The following is a 14,456-nucleotide window of genomic DNA, read 5'->3' on the forward strand; positions in this document are numbered from 1 at the left end:
GACTTAAATAAATAAATAAATAAACAAACAAACTTTTGTCACTTGGAAACGTTAACTTGCTCCTCTTTAAGCTCTTCCAATCCCTTGTTGCATGACTAACTTATTCTAAAAATACTAATTAGTATAGTTTTTTGACTATATTATAAATGTAGAATTCTCTTTGCCATTTCCCCTGCAAGTACAGAATTTAGTAAGGAAAACAATTGTTAATACCTTGCATTTTACCATCACATAGTTCCCAGATTTCAGTTTCCCCTACTGGAAATTTCTGCCTGAAACAATAGTTTAACTCACAAGTAAGTAATTCTCCAATTGAGTCCTGGATTGGAGAATGAGGAGGCTTTTTTATTTTAATTGTTTTCTATTTGTTATTGAAACTATTTCTCCATACTAAATCTACTTGTGAGAGAATCACATTAAAAAGGCATACAGGATTGTAATAATGTTATTCTTCTGCCTTTGAAAGACTATTTAAATCTTTTCTACAACATGATATAGGCCAAATTGAATTGGATAGAGTGTAGGGGGATTACTGCATGGTAGCCACACATCATCCCATTAATCACACTCTAACCTTTCAAGCCGTTCAGCACCCTCTCCTCACATACTACATCCAGATTCTTCAGCACAGTGAAGGATAAGTAACCTGATGGAACCTGGTGGTTCCTGCTTTTTCATTACTCAGTGATTTTATCTCAACTGTTCTTAAGCTGTCAAAGATGGCGATCACACTTCTCCAAACTTGTATATACAGACCACCTTCAGTAGGCTCAATTTATCAGGCCTAGATCCATCAAACGTTAAGCTCTCTGCCCTGAGATTTGAATTGAGAAACTTATATGAGGCAGCATCTATGCTTGTTGTCTCTACTTGGCATAGAGGGAGTCTGGCACTTTGTCATTCTATAAAGAATTGCTGTTATGATGAGTGGTGGCGCTGCTTTGAGCTAATCAAAGCAGGAAGTGGGAACTTGAGTCATCCAAAGCTGCACCTTTCCTGAAACACCTATATATCTGACTTCAACACTCTGCAGTCAAGTCTTTTTAGAACCACATAAGTAAACTTGGAAACAAACAAACAAACAAACAAACAAAAAACAGAAACAGAAAAGCCAAAAATACTGGTCAAGCCATTAAGCAGAGAGCTCTAAAAATAAACCCTTACCTGTGTGCTCATACAGTGGTCTGTTTGCAACAGTGCTTTGGAATAGCATTCTGGATGGCGCAGCCAGTCCCTGTAGGGGACCCGGACATGCTGCCCTCCTGCCTGCCTTCTTTGTCTCTTTCCCTCCCTCTGAAATTTGCCTTTGGGGCTGCTTCCTGCTGCCAACAGTAGCTCCAGGTACCCCACTTGCTGGCTGCTTGCCAAAAGCCAGCACCCTGCCCAGCCGCCATTTCAGGACAGGCTGAACTGTAGCCTTCCTATCTTCCTACCATGTGTGCCCTCCTCAGTAAACCACAGGAATAAAGGATCTAAACAGTTAACAGACAACACATTTAAACAATTCATTTAAGTACCGCAGTCAAAAACCTCACCTTTCTAAACATCTCTGTCAGGCTTTATTTAGAAATAAAACCAGAAATTCCCCTGGAGTGAGGCCTTTCCTCAAAGGAACGATCCCCGTTCTTCTCACAAAATGGCAGCAACTGCGTTGTGTGCGAGAGGCTGCAGGCTGAGGTAGCACCCAGTGGCGGTCCCTCAGAAGCAGCATGGAAGCATCAGAAGCAGGGCAGTATTGCTCCTCTTGTTGAAACTGTGCCATAGGACAGGAAGGTGACCACTTAACAGCATCAGAAAGCACAAATATGGCATGGAGGGAGGTAAGTAGAGGGGTTGAGGAATCACACCTGTGTGGAGGTTCTGTAATTAACCTAGCAGATGTTGTGCATAAATGAGTAACCAGAGTTTGTTTGTTTGTTTTCCCTAAAGAGTATATTCTCTTAGGTTCTAGAGATAGCGCCTCCCTTTCTTTTTCAACATACAGTTATTCTTGGCAGAATTACTTAATTTTGATAAGGAATGTAGAAAAATACATCCTCAGTAGGCCTGTCTCTTCAGAGGTGGACATTTGTAGGTTTGAGTAGACAGCATAATACAATGTTCCCTACATGAATATCCATTAATCGGGGTTTCATGGTCTTCCTGTTTCCAAGTTGTATTCAGACATGGTTTCAAGGTAAACGTTTTATTCTGCCATGTCCAAACTTGGCCAAGTTAAGGACTTCAAGTTTAATGTGAAGAAGGGGGCATTTTGGAGCTCAGCCATCTCTAAGATCAGTTGAGCAAGCTTTCAAGATCATAATTCTGGACTCGTGGGGAATTTAGGTGCTTGAGTCCCATTTTATGAGTCTACATCTTTCTTTGAATCTGTCCCTAAGGCCTTTAAGTACAACAACTGATTTTCAATTCCTTGGGTGATATTGTTCATTTTGATTATAACTTTGCCTTGGAGGGACCAAGTTGACTGAGAAAATTTTTTCTTGTGAAAGAGAAATGAGAATTGTGAAGGAAAATGGGCAGCCAGTTTTTAATATAAGCATAACTAGTAGTAACGTACCAAGTGGAGTTTGATTAATAAGAAACAGATTCAACTAATTATAAGACATGGACTAAATGTTCTTTCACTGATTCTCTCAACCAACTTGCCCCCAGTGATTAATTGTAATAGCATTTTACAAGTAGACAGATTTAAGCACGTGCATAATCTTATAAAAGATTGAGGTCTAAATCTTGTGTAGAGGTCACATTACTGTTCAGACTAATGATTCCCTATGTATTTGTTCAACTCCAGCTTATTGCAGCATGGTATCTAATGACAAGAGCCTAAATTCATATGTTAATAGCAAAAGCAAAGATTTGGAACAGAAACTTGTAGGAAGGAGCATTTGTAGAGCTGTTCTGGACAGTCCTTTTTTATTTAAATAGATGGGTCAGTGACCTCCATCATCCTTATATCTGTGCTCAGTGTTCCACTGTGCAGCACAATCCCTTGATTGAGAGGAGCTATTAGAAAGCTCAGCCAGTTGAAAAATCTGACCCGCTGAACACTCTTAGGTACTTTATAATCAAATAAATGATCACATATATTCTCTGCTGACAGCTTATGTCTGTCATTGCAGAACTGCTGAATATTGTTAACATGCCTACAGATCTGTAATGAATTGTTTCGTCACTTTGTTTTAACTTCTTTAACAAGTTTGTTTGACTTCCTTATTTTTCAGCACTTTAATCAATGGAACTCCAAATTTCTCCCATAATGTTGCAGCACAGACATCCCTTCCTTGGTAAGCTTGTTTTTAACATTTGTAGCTCATATGTTATATCTGGGAATTTTTACTTTGGGGGCGTGGGATTACTTTTTTTTTTTGGATCGTCAAAGATGAATTCAAAGCTCATCCTTCGATTAATCCATGTAGAATTTCTCAAATATATTGTAATCTAAATGAATAAATATTAAAATATCTTTTTAAAATGATTCTATAAATATTGATTGCTTTTTTTCTATTCCTTAACTTGGTAAGAATATTTCAAAAAGCCCATAAAATTCTCAAAACAATCAACAGTTGAATTTATTTCAAGTTACTGTCCTGGCCCCTACCACCTCCTGCTTTGAGTTAGGCTGAAACTATAGTTAGCCAGATATGTAGATTTGCTATTACCCTCATTACATTATAGCAGATTAAAAAAAAAAAAAAAAAAAGTCTTGAGGTACTCTGTAGTGGAGGTAAAATGGCAATGTTAGCTACCTAACCAAAATGTGTTAGAATTGTGAGTGAAACTGAGCTATACCTTTGAGCTTCATTTACCCTTTACCTTTGATGCAAAACTCGAACAAGCAGAAAGACTTGTTTTTAATGACAGTCATTATTTGGCTTCTGTAGAGCAAAATGATTAAAGGTATATTACAAGCTCTATTCTTTTCTTGTTGAACATTATGATTTACCACTGGAAGGAGCTAGAGTAATGATGTTGAATTACTGAAGAAGCCACCATAGGGCCAGCAAAATGGTTAAATAATCTGTGAGAAAAGGAAAAAGGGAATCAAAATCTTACCTGAGAGAAAGAGAAAGGAATCAGTTATTTTCTGAGATGCAGAGGGCTGTTGTTCTGATTTAGAAACTCTTACGTATGAAAAATGGGTCATATGAAAAGCAAGTATGATAATTTTAAAATGGAAATTATTTTCTTCTGTTAAAAAATAAATTATGTGGGTGGAAACAGAGGGAAGTTAGCAGAAAGAAAAAGCTGCTCAGATAAAACAGATTGTGTGTCTTGCTTGGCAAGGCTGCAAGGTCGTATAGAGGGACTGTTACCTAAAGTAAGGAAGTGACTCATTTTATTAACCAGATTTTTTTAGAGTTTGTTTGTTTAAATCTAATAAGTTTCATAAGGATGATGGAAATAGATTAATGTCTTGAAAAGAATGGAAAGCCTTCTATCCTTTTTTTTTCTTTTTTTTTTTTCTTTTTTGAGTTTCTGTGTAATGTAATTATCTCCTGTTTAAATGTCATTCATCTTGGACACTTTCATGTTTCACTCTCAAAAAATGTGGTTTTAACTTCTAATCTAGGGGAGGGTCAGAGGAAGGTGTGCATGGGGAAGGGGGGTGTGTGTTAAAGACTAGCAGGGTATTTATCTCATTGTGAAGTGCAGTAGATAAACTTATTTTAAGCAGAGTAATTTTGATATGCAGCAGACTGAACCAGTAGGTGCCACAGCTCAAGCTTAGTACAAACGGTCAGCAAAGTGCAGCAAAAGCCAGAGCTGGCCTAGTGCAAATGTGGTCTGTAGATAGAACCAAGGGTGCGCTAGATTGTGCTCCAAGGGCACAGTGCAGACTTGCTCCAGCAACTTTTAAAATTGATATCAGAACTCAGTTAACTATATAATTAAGCCATCTTATACGTGTAAGATAATGTAAATGTGTGATTTTACATTAGGAGCTAAATAATCATCTACGTCTCCTTTTCATCATAAATTGGTAGCTGACATTTACTTTGTCTGTCATACTCAAATACTAATAGCATACCTCAGCTAGGTAGCTCATTCAATGCAATTTTTCTTCTCATGTTCCTCGATCACTGCAGGTTTGGTTGTTGATTATTTTTAACTAGTGTCTTCGTTGTTTGTTGGGTTTACTGTTGTTTTCTCCACAGAACTGGTATTGCTATATCTTGATCTGTCACCATGGCTAAGAAAGGCATGTGATGCTGAGAAGCAAACTCAGCACAGGCTTAATGAGCTCTTTCATATTTGCTTGCATGTATTATTAGAATAGCGAAGTTTGTGCCTATTGTCTTTGTTCTAGTCTTACAGCAAAAAACTCTGATGAAGAATCAATCACCCAAAATGATTACCATCCTGTCTGGATTCATTCAAGAACTAGTGATGAGCTACATACCTTTATCCCATCCTAATGTTCATTATTGATGTTGCTATAAAAGACACTTTACACTGAATGAGAAAAAGTAGGTGGTGGAAAGAGTTTTATCCCTGGTGAGGCTAACAGTTATTAAATGATGAGACAAGCCTAGGTGATGCTATATGATCTAATAAAAAATGTCTTCCTTTTGTGAAGAATGGCACAAGGGGTCTAACCCACAGAAAGCTGTGACAAATCACCTCCTGATCTACAAAGAGTCTGAAGCAAATCCTCTACACTGAAACTGCTAGTAGATTCCTGTTAATACATACTGCTGCTTGCAGCAGTCTCTTTGCTGCCTGATCTGCTATGTAGCCATTTGTGTCCTGGCAGTGTAACTTACTGTTTTCCAGTTGTGATTTCATTTGCTTACATGCTATACAAAATGACCTCACAAGGACAACTGGAAGGCAGAGCCATTGCATTTAAAAGCTCTGTTCCCACATCAGCCTGATGCATCTGACACCAGTGGCTTCTGATTTACTCCCATTCACTGTATCTTGACAGTTGCTAAAGCACAACGTTTTGTTCGAGTTGTTCTTTTGAATTAAAGTATTTGAGAGCTGTGACTACTATCCTGTCTTTTAAGAAGAAATTCTTGCAGTGGTTGGGATTACAGTGTTATGGCATTTAACTAATGGCTCAGGGGAAAATAAAAAAATAAAAAAGAAAAAAAAAGAAAGAAAGAAAGAAAAGATGTGTATATTCTTTGGTGTTTTATTAATTTCAGGCTAATCCCTTTTCTAGTTCTGTTAATTTTACTGGGTTAGCTAAAAACGCTCACTTGGAAAAGTTGCACCCAGTTCATTTTAGACTAGTTTGGCTTAGTTAGTGTCAGGGGGTGGAGGGAGAAAACAGGCACACATTTCTGTAAGCCTCTGATCTGGTAATCCTCAGTAATATTTGTCTTTACTTTCATGCAACAGAAGACTAAAAGCATTTGTTTGTAATAATACAATAAACAATGTCTTTGTTTATTACATTTTATTTTTATTTATTTTTATTACATGTTTATTACATTTGAAAAATGTAATTTCAAAAAGATAGCCATTCTAGATTATGGGATTCATCAAAAAAAAAAGAAAAAAGAATATTCTGACAAGAATATTGGCAGATCGGACTTGGTCACCACTTCACAATTCATTCTTTTCCCAATTGGAGTGGACATAATAAAGCCCTGATAGCTCTTCCGTTACAAGATCCTGCACACTGCATGGTATATAAAGACTGTACAAATGCAATATCCTATATGTAGCTTTTCCAGGACAGTAGGCTTCCTCAAGGACCATGAATAAAGCTGTAGGAACAATGTATCATTCTGTGTCCAAAATAATAATAAAACAGCAACAAACATTTTAGTTAGCTGCAAGATCAAGTTTTTAAATATTTGGGGAAACGAAAAGTAAGTGAACTGCCTTGTCCTCTTTCTGTTTTACATTGATTTGGTTAACTTCTTTTCTTTCTTTTTCTTTCTTTCTTTCTTTCTTTCTTTCTTTCTTTCTTTCTTTCTTTCTTTCTTTCTTTCTTTCTTTCTTTCTTTCTTTCTTTCTTTCTTTCTTTCTTTCTTTCTTTCTCAGCTTAAAATTATTTGCAAGATTTAGGCTGAATTTAGAAATAGTTGCTAGTCAAGACTATGTTTTCCAGGAAGTGTCTAGAAATTTAAAATGTATGTGGCCCCATCCATTAATGAAAACGTAGTTGAGTTTGATGCAGAAAGAGGAGTAATTCACTGCTTCATTTTTAAATATTCATTCAGAGCAAAACAAGTAATACTTGTAAGACAACACAATTTGAGTTAATAATGAACCTCAATTTTAGTTCTGTAAGTATTCATTTTATACCTAGACTCTCCTGCATGCTCCATAATCCCTACTGGGCTTAACTAACAGAGGTAGAATTATGCCCAGACTGACTATATTATCAGACATATATGCATCTATTCACAGTAACACTGAACATCAAACTTCCTTCATTTGTATAACTGTTGTAAAACACAAAACTATCTGAAACAATAATCCACAGAGAAATTGTGTGTGGTAGGAATTCTAGAAGTCTCTAATTTATTCAAGGATCCAGGAGAAAAAAAAAAAAACATAGTTAAAGAAAATGAGTTATCCACCAAGAGAAGGTGCTATGCAATTGACTGAATATATGATTAAGAAAGAAAGCATTGTGGTTAAGAAAGTTAAGAACAGAAGAAAACACCATGACAAAAATTCCTAAGGCAGAGTGAACCATTCCATTTTAAGGTGCATTTGGGAGAAAAGTATATGAATAATGCATTTTATGTAATATTTTTGCCATGCATTATTGAATATATTAGTGCTGACTACAAATAATCAAATGCTTATTCCATTACGGTTTTGTGATGCACTTAATATCATCTCTTGATGCCGTTAGCATAAAGACATCATATTGGATGTTTTACAGCTCACAATATGTTTTTGAAAGTTGAGATGGCATACAAATATTTTAGGAGATGATTCATTACGATATAAATTCTTTATATCAACATTCCAATATTGGGGGATGGGGGAGATTCTTTACTCAAAGAAATAAAGTAGAAATGAAAAGCATTTGCTAAATCATGTTTTCATAAATGTTTTCTCAAGCTTAATAGCACAGCTCATTAGTTCTGTGACTCACCTCTTATGATATTCTTGAAAGCTCTATTCACTCTTCAGTAATATATATATTTTCACATTGAGAATGCTTCTTATTATACAGCTATGACATTATACAAAGTTCACATAAACATGTCACAAATAAGTCACACATACTTAGGTGGAGTACCAGGGCTAAGTGCCCATGAGCAACACATTTCTCACAAGTAGCCAACCACCTACTACTTGAATTAAGAGTAAAATCCCAATGCTGATGACATCACTGGTATAAGTGATTCCATGCTGGCACTGATGTTAGTGTCAACAGACATTTTCCTATATACTTCAGCATGCTTAGGATTTTGTAGTATTAATTAAAAAATAAAAAAAAATGCTAAGAGAGTATTCTGCAGTGTAAGTAGCAAGGACTAGCAAGTGAATTTTTTTACTCATTTCAATATAAAATGTCTGACATAGGGCTTTTTAATAAGTGTAAATCTAAAGATATATGAATTTAACAACTACTTGCAGACGAGGTAAACTTAGTGTCCTAGTGTTGTAAGAGTACCATTCACAAAACCTTTAAGAATTGAGAAGTATTTGTGATAAGTTCCCCTCTGTAGAGTCTCTAAGTAATGGAAAGCATTTTAATTTCATTATAATTTGCCTTTATACAATGAGAAGGTATTTAACAATTGGCAATAATATGAACCAACTGTCAGAAAATAAGCATGCATGTTGCATCAGTGAAGTTTTGTAAAGCCCTGGGACCCCGTTCATCTTGTTTTATTGAAGACACTTGATTATTTCTATCGAATCAGTAGGTTCGTAAGCTGTAGTTCATGCCGAACAATAAACAAACAATGCTGTAGTTTAAATGTAACTGAAATTCATTATTGGATCCCTTTGGATACAACACATTGATTAGTATTACTTTTTTGGCACAAATCTTATTGCTTGAGAAACTCTTCTTTTATGAAAACAGTCCTTCTTGTTTTTAGTATGTCTAAAAATTCGTTTGACTCTGTACTTCAGTGACCTAGTTCTATGATTTTATTGAAAATTGAAATGCACTATGATCTATCAATTACTCAGTCTTGATTCTGTGTATGTGGAGGTCAGTGATAGACCCTCTATACAACACAAAGAATTAGATTCATGGTTTTATTTTTCCACTCATATAAGTAATTCAAAATTAAATAAACTTACCACTTTAAGCAATGTGGAAAATGCAATTTTAGTTTACTGGAAAGAAATGAGAACTTCCTAGAATTGTTTATTACCTTTAATATTTACCTTCTTGAAAAAAGAATGACAGTTATTATTCCTTTCAGTATGTTTTCTGCATTCAGCCTCCATTATTCTCTCTAGGCTTCATTTTAAAATGGAGCACGACAATTGCTCAAATCCAGGAACTCCTGGAATAAAAATAAAAAAAAAAGTGACTATCGCAGGTCAGACCTCTCAGTCATATAGCCCAAAACCTAACTCATTATTGGGTGTCAGAAAAAAAGTTTTGATTTATGACCTAAGGGCCAATTTATGACCTAAAGCAGGAAAGTTAATCTCTTTTAGTTCTTAAACAGTAAGAGTTTCCCTTTACTAGCAAAGTATTTTCAGTGATTTGTCTATAATGAGAAGTATATTGGTATTATCAGGCTTCAGCTTTTCAGGTAAGCATTTATTCAAATCAATTACAATTCCATCACGTCCAGTCCTATTTGCTTTTAAAAGAAACAAACAAAAAACCTACTCAGTTTTATTCTGTAAAAAATGTGTGAAAAAACATTGTGCAGAGCTTGTGTTCTTAAACTTTTCTCTCAATATTATTATTATTTTTTCTCCTGCTTACAGTCCACTTCATTATCATTTCTAGTGTCCTTGTTAAGAAACTCAGCATCTTCCCAAGAAATGTTCTAAGGGCAGTTAGATTATTGATTCTAGCTGAAGCAAGTTGAACAACTGCTAATTTCTATTTATGCATAGACTCTACCTCTTTTATACTCTGGCCTTGGAAGTCTTGCTTTTTCAGGCTCTATTAAACAAAATTTGAAGGATAAGGAGGGAGGGCTGGTCCAGGGAAAGGACTATGGGTAACGTGAGTTTGCCAGAGCTTTGAGGTGACTGTGCCCAGATGTCTTACTAGGAGCTCCACAAAGAAAATTGAAACAGGATAATCTGTATTTAAAAATTTAAAACTACTGAGCAAGATAGAACAGAAAATGAAAGTGTTTTAGAAAGACCTTTTTCTTCCATGTTTTAGCACATAGACCCCTACGCTGAGGTTCAAATTAACTCAGTGACTTCGTGTTCCACCAACCTCTGATCCCCAAGTAGTTTCTTCAACCTCAGCAGCCTGTCTGGCTGCTTCCCACCTGCAGCAGCTTCTCCAAGGCTAATCCCAAAGAATATTTTTGGGAATGGAAAGTTAAAATTTAAATATGCATCATTCCTCAGTACAATGGTCACAGCTTAAGAACGATGCCATTCCATTTTATAGTTATGAAGGAGAAAGAACCCAGTTATTCTTCAAAAGAGGGGAGAAGGGAGCAAGTTAGTGTGTGTACACAGAGAAACAACTGTCTTCTGAGATCTTTGCACTGTGAATCCCATTTTTACTTTTACACAGATTTATTTTTGTTGTCAAAAGGATTTGAAATTTGGAACTATTATTGTTATCTTAATGCACCTCCCTTCTCCCCAAGGAAGTGTCCATAATCATCAATGAAGGTTTGAAGGTTGATGTCCCTTCCTCTATCCCTTCTCACACACACACTTCTGACTACTATTGCTTGTAAAGAACTCTGGAAGCATTTTTTTTTTTTTTTTTTTTTTGCCAATATCTCACTTCGAAGGGTTTGTGAATTGAAGGTGAGGAGAATACCAGTTTTTAAGTAAGTGACTCTGGATTACTAAACACAGAGTGTACAAAGGAAAGCAATTGCTATCATACCAGCTTGACAAGAGGAAGAAAAAAGTAATTTCAAGCAAGATTTTGTACCTTATGCTGATTATTATTCGTATTAAAGGTACTTTAGATTCAAAGTGGTAGAAAATGCAGGAATAGGCTTTTGGGGGGAATTTTGTTTCTCTCCTAGACATCCTAAAATGTCATTTGCTGGCTGCAATCTTCTTCATATTCTTGAAATCCTAGAGTAAAAAACTGTTTTATTTGACCATACGTGTTAGCCATCAAAATTAACTGCTCTAAGCAGGATGCAGCAGATTATTTATGCATCAACTGTGTAGTCCTGTAATTAACACGAACTTCAAAATCTAATGAAATCTAATGGAAAAATAGGCTGTCAGTTTTGTCAGTGAGCTTTGGGTCAGGCTATAAACATGCAGGTGGAGACAAGGACTGTAGCTTTTCAGTGTTTCTGCCTGTGCAGTCCTAGTCCTCTTGAGGTCAAGATGATTTGTTGTAAATCTGTATTGCGAAAAATAGTTGTCTTCTAAATTTTCTAATTGTAAGAATCTTTTTGTCACGTGTGAGGAAGGACCATTGGTTGTTTCCTGGACTATCATCAGGAGCTTTTCTACTACTATTTCAGGACCACTTTTACCATAGTCCTAGTGGATGACAAGATCACTTCATGCAGTGAAAAAAAATTGTTGTTGTTACCAGGGATATTTTGTCACTGGAAATTTCCCTGGGAATATTTTTTTTCCTCATTACTGTACGCACAATTGGAAAAGTCTGTCAGTGCAAGGCTTCCAGCTCAATTTTGAAAACCCAAGAGGCCTGAATAATTCAGATAATCTGCAGATAAACAAGCTGACTTTGTGGCACTTATATGAGTTACCAAGCCTATTGAGGCTTTGTCATCAAATTCACATTTACCAAAGAGTTATAAGGATCTTTAATGTTGTATAATTCATCACTCCACTGTTCTGTTCGGACTCTAAGAGCTCAAATCTCTTTTCACAAAGTTGCGCTGATTTTAAACCACAGCAATTTCACTAGCTTTAGTTCTCAGTTGAATGGCTCTGAGTGAAGAATCAGGCCCTTAATATTTCATGTGAATTGTATATCAGTGCCATGGATCACTGCAGCAAACTCCGAAGCTTAACAGGTCAGATAAAATGTTGCAGTTGTTCTATATTGCTTCTGTCCTGAGAGGGCCCTCAACTATTCTTAGCTTACATTTTAGGCCTCTTTCTGCTACTGGAGCTCTGCAAAGTTGTCAGAACCTACCTGCAAATCCAGGTGAAGATTTTCATTGCTTTTGCTGACTTGAAAATAAAGGCACAAGACCAACAACCTGAATCTTTTTTTTTTTTTTTCCTTAGAAACAAGCTATCACACTTGGACAGTCAGAACCAGATTTTAGAACTCTTTAAGCATGTGATTGTGGGACTAATGTGTGAGTATAATTACTTCCTTTATGTTTGCCAGCTGGGTAAGTAAACATTGAAATGCCAGCTTACAATAACTTATTGCACAATTGTCTGTATAATCACAGTAACTACACATCTAAAATATCTGAAAAATTGTCCTGCAAGTCTTTCCAACAAGAGGAAGAGGAACTGAACAGATTTAAAAGCAATTTTACATTAGAAGTTGTGCAACATATTGAAGTTTACTAACTGTACTCTACAACATTGTTTGAACCAAACTCACTTTCATATCCCTGAAATTCTGAAAGCTTGGTTTGATTAATATAAAATTAAACTAATGACTAGGCAAACTAGCCGGCATAATCCCATACATTAATAGATTTTCAGAAAGCATGTGCTTTTGTACAGCAAAATCATTCATAATGTAACCATGATTTTTTTTAGTGTGCTTTAATTGTGACCTTAGTTACGCTTATTCAGATCAGCTAGTTTTGCTGAGCAGCTTCCAGCCAGTTTTCAACACTCTTGATTAAAGTCTTCACTAACACACAATGTCAGTCAAGGCTATTCTCGTGCACATCAGTGACTAGAAGGCCAGCCCTGGTCAAGCCCTCTATTTAGGAAGAGAAGAGGGTAATGCAGCAGGTTTTGAAGATAGGAATCCTTAGGGAACTGGATATGTTGGCTTTAAGAATACTGAGTAGTACTGAATATCTCAGCCGTTGGTTTTCCTCAGGTCTGCTAACAAACTGATCCCTTGTATCATGAGGTTTGGGTTTAGGTATATTAATACTCAAGCTCTATTAATAGGGATCTCTTAAAAAAAAATAAATTAAAAAAATCCAGTTTTCCTGAACCAGTCGCAGGGTTGCTATTGCACGGTAAAAGGAGGAAAGGGGGATCTTTGGATAAGGGAAATAAACTGGAGAGAAGCAGATAAATGCAGTTATATACCTGTATATATACTTTATGCAAGAATGTGTGTCAGCTCTCTTATCACTCTCCCTGAAGTGTCTCAGCATGGTGTATTGAACAATGTAACTAATCTGCATTAGACCATTCCTTTCCATCAAGGTCTCTTTCAGAGACACCTGGAAAGGGTTATGTCAAAGGAAGGCAGCACTGTCCAAAAACCCGGCTTCAACGAGTCTCTGTAGCTTTTGCAATAATGCTGGCTGACTGCACAAGTGCTCTCTAACAAGCTGCCTAACCCTTTACCTTCCATTCTCCATATTTAGCCGATGTATTTTATGAAAAGGTCACATCTTTTTGCTTCTCTTTGCACATGTTTAGCAGGCCTATGCTTAATCTCTCTTTGGAGCCAGCTTCCTTCCTTTGCTTCCCCATGCTTTTACTTCACCCACCGGTCACAAGTCAGTTTCTGTGCTTTACTGTATTATTGACTAACCAAAGTACTCCCTCTACTTAACTTTGATTAGGGTACAAAAGCCAGAACCGAGTATTATTAAAGTTTAACTACTAATATGGTATATGGGCCAGCTCTTCAGCTTACAAAACTAGGAACATTAATGCTAGAGTTTATCAAGCTTCAGGCACTGTCTGACTTATCTCAGTTTGTTTTCTGCTCGTCTTCAGACCAAACAACTAATTCTAGTTTTCCAAAGAACTGTTTCTGTGACTGAACACCTTTGGCATAGCAGTATCTATAGTATTTAGTTCAGTTGTTTTTTGTCTTCAAAGATCTATATACCAGAAGAACAATGGCGTGACTCAGTTACCCATGCATTTGTAACCTTTTGTCTACAATATGCAGTAGGAACTAGCAGGGTGTGAATCTTACTGTGCTTAAGAAAATATGTACTAAAAAAAAAGTCTGAAATACCTCTTTGGCAAAAGATGACTGTCTTATCACTTTAAATCTCTTTTTCTATGCTGGCTGGCCACGTAGTCACAAAATTGAATTAAGTGCTGTATTCCAGTCCTTTCTTTCCTTATGCTATGACATTCATCCTAAATTTTTAAAAACAATGTCTCTGGCAGAAAGCTTCATATTTCTGTCCCATGGAAATCTCTACAGGGTTAAGTTTTACTTGTACAGGAGTCATGTGTGGAATAAATTCCCCCAGAAA

At 36.2% G+C, this 14,456-nt stretch overlaps 1 long non-coding RNA gene across 1 annotated transcript in view; it reads left to right on the forward strand.

The window, feature by feature from the left end:
- The first annotated feature begins 1,692 nt into the window (after positions 1–1,692).
- The window catches only part of LOC125183372 (uncharacterized), an 85,375-nt gene continuing 72,611 nt past the window's right edge, over positions 1,693–14,456 (forward strand). Inside the window, exons 1-3 of the long non-coding RNA XR_007165285.2 lie at positions 1,693–1,820; positions 3,222–3,284; positions 12,319–12,428. This is a non-coding gene — a long non-coding RNA (uncharacterized lncRNA). The remainder of the gene's footprint in view (positions 1,821–3,221; positions 3,285–12,318; positions 12,429–14,456) is intronic.

This window comes from Anser cygnoides, chromosome 12 (genome assembly GCF_040182565.1).
Source record: "Anser cygnoides isolate HZ-2024a breed goose chromosome 12, Taihu_goose_T2T_genome, whole genome shotgun sequence".
Lineage (NCBI taxonomy): Eukaryota > Metazoa > Chordata > Aves > Anseriformes > Anatidae > Anser > Anser cygnoides.